Raw genomic sequence first — 15333 nt, 5'->3', positions numbered from 1 at the left:
ACACAGATCCAGAGCCTCGGCTCCTCTAAGCCCTGGCTCTTAAAGCTGTTTTAAGGCAGCAGCTGAAGAGTCTCCCACACAGGGAAATCCTGCTCTGGTGTAGGGTGTCCCATAACGCGGGGATTCCCTGGGGATCTAATCCCTGGAATCCAGGTATACAGGGAACGTCTGTGCCCACTGCACATGGATCATCTGGAGTGGGTCAGAGGATCCATTGCTACATGGATCATATGGTCCAGGGCTTAAAGTCAGCCAGAGCTGCCTGGAGCAGAGCTCTGGTAAACATTTTCAATCCCCCCTGGAGTTTTTATAGCATGTTGGGGGTGGGCCTGGGGGGCTCCGGGAAATACTCTATGAGAATTTAAGACCCAATCTGGTCCGATTCTCTGCAGAGTGATTTGGGCCAGAATACCAGCTGTTAGTTTTTCTGCTCTTATTCTGAAGCACAGGAAGGAAGAGTCCTCAACTACCTTGCCCCATGTAACTTTCCCAACACCCCCCACTAAATTATTCAGACCAGGTGCAGGGCAGAGGATTTACACCTCGGTTTTTAAATAGTCTTAGATTTTGTATTTTTTCTTTTCTCGTGCATTTGTACAAATTATTATAGGACTATGTGATAGTTTGTATGGTCTCAAATAAATAAATGTGTGTAACAAAAGAGAGAAAAAAGATGACAGATATATCATTCCAGCTGCTGATATATAAGGGTGAGAGATTACAGAAGAAATAAATGGCAATGGTTGAACTGGCAACATAACCAGCGATTTCAATGGGACCAGGATTGGTTTTATTTGCTTACAGAATATCATCCTGTTTTGAGTTTCAATAAAGCTTAGTTAACTAATTTTAAAAACAATTTTTATACTACCTCTGGAGATCCTGGTTTCATCTAGCACCAGAAGAAGATGAATTGAAATACAACATAAGGCTGTTCTCAAAGTGTACCTGTCCTTGTGAAAAACCAGGTCGTGGAAAATTTAAAAAACCGAACATTCTTATCTCCTGAGACTTCTAGGCAACAATAGCATGGATGTGAGTCAACCTTTTTGTTCAAAACAAAGTGGAGGACAAAACAGTTTCGTATTTATCACTAGAAACTGTATCTTTTTTGTTATAAATAGGAAAAAACTAAAATGACAGGAAAACGTTAAACGACAAAAACATCATATCATTCATGGCGAACACTTTTCACAAAACAATTGCTCTATATTTGGCCTCTCAGTCCTCATTCTCAAAGGAAATCTGCACAGCACCTGAAAAAGACAATCCTGGGCGTTTAAATTCATAACTTTGCTAGACACTAAACAACATGGACTGAATTTATGGACACTGGATTTATGGCTTATTATAACAATCTTTAACCCACTAACACCCCGCCCCCTGTCCCCCAGATGCCTTTTTTCTCCTCCCCTGCCTGCCGTTCCCCCTATGACTGGAGGGGTGTTAATGGGCCACTTCACCTTGAATGGTCCCTTGAAATGTGTGTTAACTACTTATGTTAAACAATCTGTTCCACCTTGTATTTAGCTGGAGTACCTTTCCCAGACCTGAAGAAGAGCTCTGTGTAACCTGGAAAGCTTCTCTTTCTCACCAATAGAAGTTGGTCCAATAAAAGATATTATCTCACTCACCTTGTCTCAGTCATCTATCAGCAACGTATTAACACTCTAAATCAAATTCTGCTCTTGATTATATGGGTCCACCTCTGCTTCAATATAAAGGAGGGGCAGAATGACCTTTTTCATTAATTTATTTTGCTGTATTTTTGATGTGAATCATACATCACAAGGGAACTGGGTATTATTTATACCTAGTATGGGTATTATTTCCCTATTCCCTTGTATGGCTGTGACATTCCTAAATCTACAAGTAATTACAATACACAGGACTCCGCATTTTTAAGTGAAGCATTTCTTCTGTAGCCTATTCAGTCAGGATGTATTCCACAACTGGAATAGCTTGCACTAGGTTAGCCCCCTGGGAAAGTTCTAATTTACAAAACCCTGTTTAGAAATATCAAATCTATTTAAAGGCATTACATTATAAACATAAACTCCCTAATGAGCTGTAGTGCAATGGCTCTAGGCTATAACTTGTGAAGTTCAAATGATTTAGCTTTTTTCTGCCATGTATTATTTTCATTTAATCGGCATCACTAGGACTGTAAAGAGTCCAGCTGTTCACAGTGAGTCTTAAAGATTCCAGCCAAATGCAAAGGCTTGTCCAATTGTCCCCTTCTTTACAATGTTTAGTTAAAGGCTTATTAATTGATAGATCAAATGGTTCAAAAGTAAAAATGCAAGGCAGACATTTGACTCGAATAGAAAAAAATACACATGGCTAGAAAGATCTGGAAAAAAGAAACCAGGCAATTAGTGATGCCAGTATCATTTGTCTAAACTAGAAAGAGGTAAGGAAGGGAAGTTCCAACCAACAGTAAAGTCCTGACACTGGGAATTGTGGGGTGATGTTCTACCCTAGGTCCAAGGTTGCATTTCCATCGAAAACTGAGAGCCGTATATTTTGAGAGCCTGATTCTCCTCTCACTTTCCCAGTTTTATACTGTTGCCAACCCTACTGATTTACATTCGTATTAATGGGGAATCAGACCCTATGTCCTTACAATATGTATGATCCCTGCATGTAATAATTAGCTCCTGTCCCACTGAGCACTCTTCTACAGGAAGTTTGAGAAGCCCATCTACCAAGTCATTTAAAACAGGACTGGACAAAGCAATGGAGAATATATAGATATTATGGTGGAAATGTTGCATTAGAAGAGGAATAGCCTGGATAACCTAACAGGTATTTTCAATCTGAAATTTCTGTAATTCTTTCAGAGGAGACCATTTTACTTTTAACTACTGATCTTAGTTTGCCTCAGGTTGGCTTTAAGTAATGAAATGCCCAACTTAATTATATAATAAAATGGTAAAATATAATGTCAGCACTTTATACAACTGATTACCTGCTCTTTTCAACACTTATTTCCAGAGCCCAAAAATTCAAAAGGGCGCACATTACAGGACACTGAACTCTGGTCTGCTCAAAATCATCTGACATTTATAAACATTAAAAAGCAATATTCCAAAACGTCTAAGTATTAAAGCCTCAACTTAGAGGAAAAATGTAACAAAACCAAATTGTGTATTAAGAGAAATGGTACCCTCTTAAATTGTAGAGATGGAGTAAATGAGTTTAACAGTTTTCTGTTTTATATAATTAGTGTAAAATATATTGCATTTCAAGAGCTGTTACACAACGCTTGTAAAAGGACAGGTACAAAGGACAAAGTTAAAAAGTTTTCTTTATTCCTTTACTGGTAGTAAGATGTTACTGGTTTGAGCAAGTAGTTCCTATACTGATGATAGGAAATTGCACTAGAACTGGTACAGCATCTAAGGGTACATGGTAAAAGAAAATTATTGCGAACTGCCCATTGTAAAGAAAAGTGTGTGAATAAGAAAATGAGAGGGGATGAATATTCTGGGCCTGATTTCTTATTTTCATTATACACCACTCTAGCAGCATAAAGCGGTCTTAAAGCAGATGTAAATGTAATAGCAATGTACTTTTCACCCATTTTAAGACTCATTTGCATTGCAGTAGTGGTGTAAAAGGGCCATAGGGTGAATGAGACTCAAACCCCAAATAGATTGTGTCCATTCTACATGCCCTTTACCTCTCCCCCTCAAAAGTGAAATCATTTCCCTCATCTGTGTGTTTTCTTTGGTTGTTTGCCTGTAATTTTATCACACAGCAAGCATATGTAAAAGCCATTCACCTCTGGTGACTTGGATTCAAATGCTGAATAGACCACAAGTATAAATGAGTTTGGTGGTCTCATCTCTATCTTTCAGAAAAATGTACATGTACCACCAAACTGCCACACAATTCAGCAAGATATGCAGTTTGTTTTAGGATTGGCAGGGATATTACACAGTAGGCCTGACTTGAGGGGCCAGATCCTGGGCTGCAAGCCAAGAGCATTCAGTGCAGCTCCAGATGTGGGGCACAAAGATGGCTTTAAGCCAACTTTATACTCCCCTGATCCTCGGGACATCCCTGCACCAGTTTGGTCCCCCGATATAAATTAGAACACCTTGGAGGCTGATCTATGTTGGCTACTTATGGCTCCAAAGGGCCATTTTCAGCAGTCAGGGATCAGTTGTGCATAAGGGAATTCCAACCACACCCCTGTGCCAGGGGCCTATAAGGTGTGACCTGGGAGCTATTACAGAGGTTCTACCTCATGAAAGATTCCCCTATCAATTGGGGATCCTCCAGCCATTGGCCAAGTTGGGTTTAGGGTAGCGTTGCAATGGGAGAGGAGCACAAAGCTGCTCTAGTGTATTAAGAATTAAGGCATGAGAACTCGATGTAGGGGAAGTTGGATTATTGTATGGTTATATTGCAGAGTTATTAACTACTCATGTTCAGTAGTACAATAGTTGCACACACTCAAAGGCATGAATTAGATAACCAGAGCTGAAAACCAAATGAAACCACATACCCAGCTGGTGTAAATTACATAGCATCACTGAGGCCAGTTTCCACCAGCTGAGGATCTGGCCCTAAAAGTGGAGCCACCGAGTTTGACAATGTAGTCAGTCTGTATTTTTTATTTATTTGCTTGGATTCCGGGAGCGATAATGAGACTGCAGCTTGGGAACTAGCAACATGCCTTCTCAGGGTAGGTATGCTGAACTGAATCAAGCTGACTGACATGCTAACGACATACAACCTCAATAAAATGTGCTGACTGATTCTCTCAGATTAATGAATTACTTATCACTCAAAATGTGCTCAGGATAACATTTGGCAATAACACTGGACACTGAAATAACAATGCATCTGCAGCAAGACAGTGAAGAATTGGTCTCCGGTTTGTGTTAGCAAGCAGTTATATACACATTCATACTTTGCTTAAATATACATGGAGAAACAAGTGTCAGTCATTAATGCTTTTTTCGTCTTTCCACATAATTAGCTTACCCATTATTCCCTATTCCTAGGACTGGATTTATTGAACCTTACCCTCCTGGGAAGAAAAGTGCTGACAATGCAGGTTTTCACTTCCCCCAATGGCTAATTCATGGAATATAACTGGCTGTACTTTTGAAGGACATTGCTTTCTTCATCATCATAGCTAGATACAAGAGGCAGTTCCGGAGTCCAGAGTTTGTTGTGGTTTTTTTAAAATTATATATGGTTATTTATCTAGTTGTGCAGGGTTAAAAGTGGCTAATAATCATGAGGTGGAAGAAAGTCCAACCTGCAATGCCTGCCTTCTCTGTTGCAATAGGTTTGGCTAACCAGTGAAAAATGGGGGTTTTGGTGTTGTATTCAGATAAAAGCTGGCAGTGGAAACTGAGGGCCAGACTGATTTGGGTGGAGCTGTGTCATTTTACACTAGCTGAGGATCTGGCTTCTGCATTCCTAAAATTTCTCGTAATCTATGGTGCAAAGAGTAAAGATTTCCCATTTCTAAGGACTGATATAAAATTCAGTAACATTTAGCATGGCATGAGATGTGTGAAGTAGGGTGACCACCTTTATTGGATGGAAAGCCACATGAAAAATAGGAGCTAACACTTCAATTTAAGGGACATTTTAGGGAAACACCATTTCCTTTAGAATATGACGTATTTTTCTCGCAAATGTACATTTCTATTGCCCTCAAATGTATAATGGAATTATCATTAGCTTCAATTTAATGTTTAAAATGGTACTTAGGATCAGTTTTAATACATTTAAATGCATCTTAAAATAAGGGACATGTGGTCATCCTAAGGGACAAATCAATGAAATAAGGGATGGTCCCTTAAATAAGGGATGGGTGGTCACCCTAGTGTGAAGTCACCATGTCCAGGCAGTAACATACTTTCTATAACATAGACCATGCCTAGGGAGCAAGAATTTAAACATAGAAACAATGGCTTTGCAATAATAGAGATCACTGCAAGATTACACAGGAAAACATGCAAGCTATTACCATGAGATTGCTCTGTACACTAGTGCTGTAATATTTGGAACTGCTTCTTTGGTAATAACTTAAAAATTAGGAGACCCAGCTCAGATAACTTATTGGCTTTCTTTGGGTTGTAGCTCAGTTGAGTTTAGGCTATCACTGGTTTCTGCATTTTCACAGAGCTCACTACCTGATACCCATGTCTACTCACACGCTGGTATCACCCACATATCTCCAACTTCCAGGCACACACACATCATCTAGGCTGTACTTCCTCAAGATGAGGCATTAGCAATTCTGGGCAATTCAGGTCAAAGCCACGTTTTGCTGTCCTACTCCCACGTGTAAACAATTCTTGTTCACCATTATCACACCTCTTTGCACTGGGCCAGCCTATGAATTTGAGAGGAAGCTAGTGAGGGGATTCTTTGAGATGCCCCCCTCCCCCATCCCAAACACTTAACTGGCTCAGTCTACATAATAAATATGTTTTTCTGTTTCTGTCATGGGATGGGAGTAATCTTCAGGTGTCCCCCCCGCGAAACCCAACTACTTGTTTCTTCCATTCCTTGTGATTGGTTCACATCACTTTGCACCATGTTACCCTACATTTTCCAGGCTACCTTTGCAAGGAAAAGGATAAGAAACATACTCTTCTTATGCGAGCTGCCATTCTTCTCTGCCTTTCTAGATCTCCCAAATGCAGGCTTTTGGAAGCTGGTACACATGGGAATGCCAGACACTCACCCACCGTTAACCAAAGTGGAAGATATCAAAGGACTTGTTCCACCTCCAGGTTGTGTCAGTTCATACATACACATCACCTGTGCACAAGCACTGTATTCTCAGCAATGCCCATTACAGAGAGATAAAACCAAACAGAGTCAAATAGCGCAAGGAGTACGGAGAGAAACAGGACACGTTAGTTTCCCAAGCCTCTTTGGTGACATTACCACCCACTTGAACGATAAACATCCCCAACTGCGCTGTGGAAACAGTCCTAATTTTTTAAGCTCCTTGAAACAGTGTGGCAAAGTTCCAAAGCGTTAGTGTTCCTGGAACTCCAAACACAAAACAAGCATCAGCTTGACTGAGAGGAGAATGATTTGCTAGTGAGGGTTGAGTGAGGATTATGAGGTGCAGCAGGAAACAGAGGAAACACATTCAGTGTAGCATAACATATTTCGCTTTTACAGGGTAAGTTACTGAGGGCCAACCAGTGTGAGACCACCTACCCCTGCCCTTACTTCCTTTCTATTCAGTGGACGAGGATTAAACTTAGATGGAGTAGCTTCGTATAACCGATGGAAGGCCTGATTTTCATCTTCACTAAGGCTCCTTTACACAGGCATAGCCAGTGTAAAGGGGTCTTAAAATGTGAGCAAAATGTCTTTTCACCCACTGTAAGGCCCCGTTTGTACTGCAAGGGTTTAGAATAAATTAGGATCAGACTTTTAATATTGCCTATTCCCTGAAAGCCCTTATGGGCTGCATCATTATCTCAACTTGGTTACATTAATGAACAGGTTAAGGTCACCCCCACCCCTTGCATAGCCTGTGCAAGAGCCAGTGACATTTGCAGTCCCCAAGCCTGAGGAGCACAGGGAAACAGCTCCCCTCCTAGCACCCCTGGATGCTCCAAGGGGCAGTGAGGAGGCAGGCCCACAGCACAGGCCTGGATGGTGGAACTGGGGCTAGCGCCCCCACCATGGAAATATTGGGGGGAGGGCTGATCTATGTTTCTGACCCTGCATGTTGTTTTTAAGCAAGTTGTTTCTCATGCTCAGGACAGGTAGGGCCCTGTGGCTGCTGGGAGGTGGAGACGAGAGCAGGACCCAAAGGGACTGGAGTGGCTGTCAGGGATAGGGCTGGGAGCAGATAAGAAGCTATGTCATTGGGCTGGGACCAGTAGCTACCCCTGGAAAGAGAGATGTGAACTGCTGGGATCCCCATTCCCAGCCTAGAGCTGGCTCCCCCACCCCCAAGTCTCAGTATCTCTGCTTGCTCCCTTTGCAGGGCACCAACCCTGACTCCCTCAAAGAGAGCATCTGCCACCTGTGGCACGGGCTGAAGGAGGAGCAGGGTACAGGGATGGGCATACCATGGTGGAGGAGGAGACACCAAAGTACACTCTCTCTGCTTACCAGGATGCTGCAGGAGGGACTGAGTCAGAAGCCAGAGTACCTGTATTCTTCCATAGCATATATTACCAAAAGACTTTTTTAAAATGAATTGGAAACATGACACAGCTTCACACAGAGTTGGAGCAAATCTCCAGAGGGGACTGATTTTATTGAATCCTTGGTGAAAGAAAAAAAGAAACTGACTTAATGGTTAATGGCTATATTAAAAAAAACAAGATCACTACATGTAAATTTAAAAGCCAGTGTAATTATGTCTAGCAGCAAAACAGGAGACATCGCTATTTGACAAAAGAAAATCTTTTAAAACCAATGATGTTTAGGAAATAAACATCTCAACCAATAGCTTGCAAGGGCTCATGCTGTTTCCTGTCCTGAAAAGCTGCTGTCTCTCTGGACAACATGGAGAGCAAGGAAGTGTTAGTTGGAGCAGTTAGGAAAAGCTGACATCTCAGTGGCCTGACATCTCTTTTACCAAAAAATCTTCCATTCACACAATGAATGTGAATGTGGAATGAATATTTCCTCCCTTTCCCAATAAGCTGTTTAGTATTTGCTTGCATCAAAGCTTTACCTCTGCACCTCTTGCATGAGGCGAGACATTTATTCCATTGTAAAGTTCATTCTGTAATCCAATATTTCTAATGAGTTAACTCAATTGTAAATTATATGATATAAATGACAATTGCATCTAATTGAAGGCAGTATTCTTTACTACTGTATAAATTAGCAATGGAAGAATCAGAAGGGATTCTGGTTCTGATTAAGCTCTGGTTTTGGTGAAGTAATTTTTGTTTTAAATTTGAATTCGAGCCAGCACCTGTTAGAAGATAATAGAATAGAGTAAAACCACATTCTAAAACTCTTTAATCAGGAAACAAACTAGCAAAAAGACTGAGTTCTCAACCCCGCTCTCCAGTCAGAATATCTGTTATTAGTAAAGCAAGACTGCACTGAGACTACTTGCTTTTGTCTTCAGGCTCAGCATGAAGAGGAAACCTCCTGGATTTGCCCTTATCCAGGCCTGGTTACTCACTCAGCCGTCCTGGGTACTTGCTAGTTAAGAAAGGGGCCAGAGTATTCCAATATAGCGCAAATGCTGTGAGTTTTAGATGTTCTTGCCACTCTATTTTGCAGCCAGGTCAGATATGAATGTACGAGTGCTGTTTTAGGAGATTCCTTGGCAAGGAGGTTAGAGGCCTTCTCCCAAGGTGACCCGAATTCAGAACCATCCCTCCTCCCTCATTGGCATGTTGGATGGAGCCACTAGAAATATGGAGGTTAATTCCATCTATACATCAAAATGTTAATGAGTGAATTCCTGGCCCCACTGAAGCCAATGGAAATTGGAAATGCAGATTTCTGCCCACCTTTTCCATGGTATGCAAAGATGGTGCTGTAGATATCAAAGAGATAATCTATAGCGTACTTCTATATTGTATTGCACACATTCAGTACATTAAATAATTCTGAAATTTAGTTGTAGTTTTCCTCTTTAAGGAAAAAGCGACACTATGGCTTTAAAATTGAATTTCCCTAGATAAAATAATGGTTATGCCTTCCATACCTTAACAATACTGTTTCTAGTATTTATCATGTGACAGAGACCAACACCAACCACATTACCCTAAGTGGGTGTGGGAAGTAGAAATTTCAAAGCCAACACCATGTAAGATTATATACGACAAGCCATCAAAACATGCCCTTTTGGTATGCAATTTCACATGAACTAATTGCATCCCATAGCTGAAAGGGGAAGAGAATAGAGACCAAAGTATTCATGCCAATGAAACAGAATGCAGAGGAATCATGACTCCACTGAGACTAGTGAAAGTATACAGTGTCCCTCTAAACAATTGTTTTCAGTATCTTTTATTTGTTATTTCAATTTATAAATACTTTGAGGAGCTAAGATACTACAGAGATAGGGGCCATATAAAAGACAGATAGATACATAGATAATTACAGAACAGCTTCATCTTTAGCCTCATCTGTGTCATGCACCCATAAGATTTACAATAGCAACAATCTGTTTTCATGACAGCATGTTTCTGTAAATCCAAAGAGATAAACTTTCTCAGCTATTTATAAATCATGTTTACATTGTGATCACCAGCTAGTAACTCTGCTCTGATGTGCTGAGTTTAAGAAACAATATTTGTTACTGTAATGCCAGAGGTGAGGAAACCCAATGGAATTCCCTACTGGAGCTCCAGGGGGGTGCTGAGATACTGTCCCTGTAGGATAGAGGGATTCAGGTAGTCCAGCGAGTAGAGACAAGACTGGGAGCCAGTTGCCTCGCATTGTATTTCAGTCCTGCCACTAATTTGCTGTGTGGCCTTAGGAAAGTCATTTGACCTTTCAGTGCCTCACTTTACACATCAGTAAAGTAGGAATGATGTTACTTAGCTACTTCCAACAGGTATTGTGATAAATATTTGCAATGCACTTTAAGAGTACTAGAATTTGTATCCCTCATACTGACATTCAATTACTATTAATTATGCAATTAGGATTATTAACAAACAGCAGACAGAATAGGTTTCATAATTTCAGTGACAATACACTGAAACACTGCAGAAACAACTCCTAATCCATTTAAAGTATCATTGTCTTTAAAAGAGTTCAATTCCTTCACTCACACACACACTGAAGTAGAATAGCTGGGTGAATAATTCATAATGCATCATTCATGTTATGAATTTCACCTCTCTTTCTGGTCACAGATTGTCCCTATCATGAGCAGATCACAAGTTTCTCAAATATAATTGTTTGAAGTTATTTATTGAATAATTTATGCAAATAATTCTTGGCATGTACTTAGCTAGCATTCCAGTTATTCAAACCTCAAGCTGTTTTGATTGGGTGCTTACGTCACATGATATATTCCTGATTGGCAAAAAGAAAAGGAGTACTTGTGGCACCTTAGAGGCTAACAAATACCCAATGAAGTGAGCTGTAGCTCATGAAAGCTTATGCTCAGATAAATTTGTTAGTCTCTAAGGTGCCACAAGTACTCCTTTGCTTTTTGCGAATACAGACTAACACGGCTGCTACTCTGATTCCTGACTGGGTGACTGAAGCTTTTGGAATCAGATCTCTGGAATGAATATTTGGATTTGAGAATTCAAAACACACTATTCTCCAATATTTGCTTAAAATTTGCTGATTCTGTTAACATCCCTGCCAGTAAATGCATTCTGCAGAATAGTCATATGAAGTGAACACAAAAGAATATAATATAAACAAGGCCAATATAAATTTGTTTTAAAATTCAAACAAATATTCACATTAATTTTTTTATAGTTTTTGCTCAGCTCTACCTAGCAATTATCACAGAAATATCTATATATTAGATAAAAAGAAATAAGATAATCATGTTAACTGACATGGATGACATAAAGGAGCAACAGGCCAGTTAGTATCTATTATTAGACCACCACCTTATGCTTCTCTACTGATGACATGATAAATATATAACACATTAAATAGGATATTAAAAAACCTTTTTTCTGACACTAACATGATAGTCTTGGTCTTCCCTCTCACTCATATAAAAGATCAGGGGAAAAGAGCATCAGAGGAATGAAGGCCAGGTAAATTAAAGAGTTGAGAAAGCCCTGCATAAACAATATACACATTAGTGAACTTACAATACAAAAATGACTTCCAGTACAAAGAACAAGTTTGTGATATGAAGGAACCTGTGAGCATTTAATACCACAACAAGCAAACTGAAAAAACAAAGCAGGTGTATGTTGTCCATAAAGAGCTCAGCCCAAAATGAGCTTGTGCATTATTTCACATATCTATCTATACACACACACCAGAAACTGCTACTGGTGACCCTAATATTACAATTACTAAACATTTCCCATTATAAGAAAAAAATCCAGACATTTTTGAAGCGTTCTAGTCCCTCCATGGGTTGCAGCAGGATTTTGAAATTTGGCAGGGGAGAATTCCTGGGGTCAGGGAGCTGCCTTTTGCTACCCCCATCAAAATCTATTTAGATTTGGTTGAGTTAGAAGCATTTAAAATCACCACTTGCACTCTGAATTAGTCTCAAATTACCCAGCGAACATGCTCCCCAGAGTCTTCTATCAGCATCCCACACAGAACTGAGTCTCCAGATGGGACACGGACAAAATGGATCCTTCCTCACCTTCAAAATAGCCTTTGGCCAAGTATTATGTGCATTGGGTTGATTCTGTCTCAGAAGGATTTTAACTGTCTTAGCCCCCAAACCATCCTCTCTCCCTGTAGTCCCCTACCTCATTTTCCACACACTTTCCAACTTCTACAGTCAACGAGGAAGGTCCTCCATGCAACAACCTCATTCATTACACTACACTGATCCTTCCCTGAGCACCATCCCACATCTGTGATGAAAGAGGGACTGTGCCAAAATAGTATTTGAGCATATAATCAATGACTGACTAGCGTAATGCAAACACACGAGAAGGTCAAATTAAGGTTGCATATGCTTTTCCCCAAGTTCTGTGTACCTGACTTTGCAACCTTCATAACAACTTTTAATATCATTTTTGTATAGAATGCATTTACGTAAGTTTATTGCAGGGACAGGACCACAGCCACATTTCCTCTTTCCCTGTTTGCACAGGGATTGCAGTTGTCCCTGGCCCTTGCAAAAGAAGTGGAAGATTCCTGGTGTCCTTCACCTATACACCCATGCAGGGACCAGATACTATCTAGCCCTTAGGTTAGGGTCTCACTCATTTTGCTGCACAGAGATGCTTAGTAGAGGAGAGTCAGTTTGTCTAGTGGTTAGAGCACTGGAATGGGACTCAGAAGATCTGGGTTCCATTTTTGGCTATGCCAATAGCCTGCTGGGTGACCTTGAACAAATCACTTCACCACTGAAGTTACCCATCTATAAAGTAGGGATAATGATCCCGTGTAAATGTCAGGAATAAGGGCCTGCTGCTGAGCCTACCCAGTCTCCTGGCTGCCTAATGAGTACAGTTCACTGGCTGCTTAAAGCATTTGCTCCTGGCTGTATTACTCCTGTGCCTGCTTGTTCCCAGCCTGCTCCTGCCCTGCTCCACCTCAGACCCAGCCCTGCCTTGCCTCTCTCCAGGTAACCCAATTCTGACCCTTGGTGCCAATTCCTGGCTTCTGACCTTGGCCCTGACCCTTGGCTCTGGCCCCTGACTCTGGGCTCCGATTCTTGGCTGTTGACACCAGCTCTGACCAATGAGGCCCAACTGTCCATGTCTAGGTCCCTGACTGTAAAGTGCTATATATCTACTGATGGAATGAAAGGCTCTATATCAAAGCCACTTATTAATGGCTGACTTGGTGAGCTGAATTTGGCCAGTGTATGTCTGCTATCTATTGGCATAAATGGGTAAATGCCATGATTCAGACGACAAAGAGGAAATAAGTGAAGGGTTATTAGAGTGCATTATGGCAATATAAACAAAAAATCCCTGCAAAAACTGGAAAAAATCTGTACAATTTTACTAATATTGTTTATGTCTTTCAGCTTTGAGTGCAGTTTTCCACTGGCCCCAACATAAGTGAAGATATCAAAATATCCTGATTGGCTTGTTTCATTCATCATGAAATATGATTCCCACACCACCATATTTTGGGACAATCCATCTGTTAGTATTTCCAATTATGAGATCTGAGCATGCCAAATAGAAATGGAAAATTATTGTAATCAGGCGTTGCAAAATTGTATTAGCTCTTCTGCAAACAGTTTAATGTGATATTACCTGAAGTCTACAAAGTGAGAGGAAAATGGAAAGAGCAGGATCGCTTTAGCTCAATTGAGAACTGATGAAACATATTAAAGCTTTTTATTCTAAACTGAAATAATGAGACTGTGAATCTACAATTATAATTAAACTGCAAGTCACAATCATAACACAGCTAATTCTGTTTTCAGCAGCATTTACTTGTACATTCTTCTGAATAATTTTTTTTTAAAAAGAGCACGAGTACTCATTAATTGACATTGTCAAGGTTGACCCAGCCCAAATAGGATCTCTCTAAAATTGTCAGATTTATCCTGAAAATTGGTCTCTAAATCCTCCAAAATAAAGTCTGTAATGGTCTTAACGAGAAAAGCTTTTGCTCAATGCAAAGTAAATGTAACATGCCCAGGAATTTGAGTTTAAATGCTTGTAACGGTCTTCTGCTTTGCTGGAAGGGAAGAATATGGAACCCTTGAACACTGAAGAAAACTCCATGGATGACTGGGAGGCGTGATTCAGTTTCTCTTCAGCACTGTGAAGCCTACAAGCAGTTTGTGGGCTGTTCCTAGTCTGCCCAGGGAAGAGCAGGAGAATCATACACATTTGAGATCGTAATGATCTACCATTCTAGGATATGTTGTCCATCCCCAAACTGGAATTTTTATCACATTGGTCAGAGTAAGTGGATACGAGCTCTTATCCCTCAAGCACATTTGGGATTACTCTTAAAGTTTTCTTCTCACCTGGCTTTATAATGCCTATCTGACTCAAGTTTCATCTAATTTTCCAGTTTGCAGTGGTAGGGTATGAATGTGTGTATTGAGGCAATTTGGAAAATCCTTATTTTTCAAAAGCTAGAACAGAGAATTGTGTGGATTATTGTACAATTGTTTGTTGTGGTGAAGCAAAAGGAAATATTTATAGCCAGAGATGTCAGAGGACTGACAAAATCTATTTCTCGTAACCTTCTGTTCGGGATATGTACTGACTTTGTGGAATCACTACAGTTAACACTAAATGATGTATGAAATGAGTAATCCCTGCCTAGAGAATACAAATAGTGCATGCAATCACAAACTGGCTGTGAAATGGGGTGTAATATTATGCTTACACGCAGCCAGAACAGAAAGAAAGAAGGGGGTGGGAAAACAAACAACCCCTCACCATTCCCAACATTGTCAGCCATTTTTGTTCTAATATTTTATTTCTAAAATGCTTTCCATCCTCCCTTTATTTCTTCCACTCAGGTTGCAAAGCCAGTCAGTGTATAAAAAAATACCCAGTCCTACAAAAAAAACCCAGTGATATAAATTTCACTATCATGCACTAGTCTGGATTTACAATAGGAAGACTATGCAAAATACAAATGCCCTTATTGTGCAATGCAAAGTTTTCTGGGTATTTTGAACAGTTTGCTTGTCATACAGCCCAGTGAAAATGTGGCTAGGAATATTCCCTTTTCACCTGAAATAAATGGGAGTTTTGCCTGAGT

This window comes from Lepidochelys kempii, chromosome 2 (genome assembly GCF_965140265.1).
Source record: "Lepidochelys kempii isolate rLepKem1 chromosome 2, rLepKem1.hap2, whole genome shotgun sequence".
In the NCBI taxonomy this organism is placed as follows: domain Eukaryota; kingdom Metazoa; phylum Chordata; order Testudines; family Cheloniidae; genus Lepidochelys; species Lepidochelys kempii.
The sequence above is the reverse complement of the archived record's forward strand: the minus strand, read 5'-3'. Positions refer to the sequence as shown.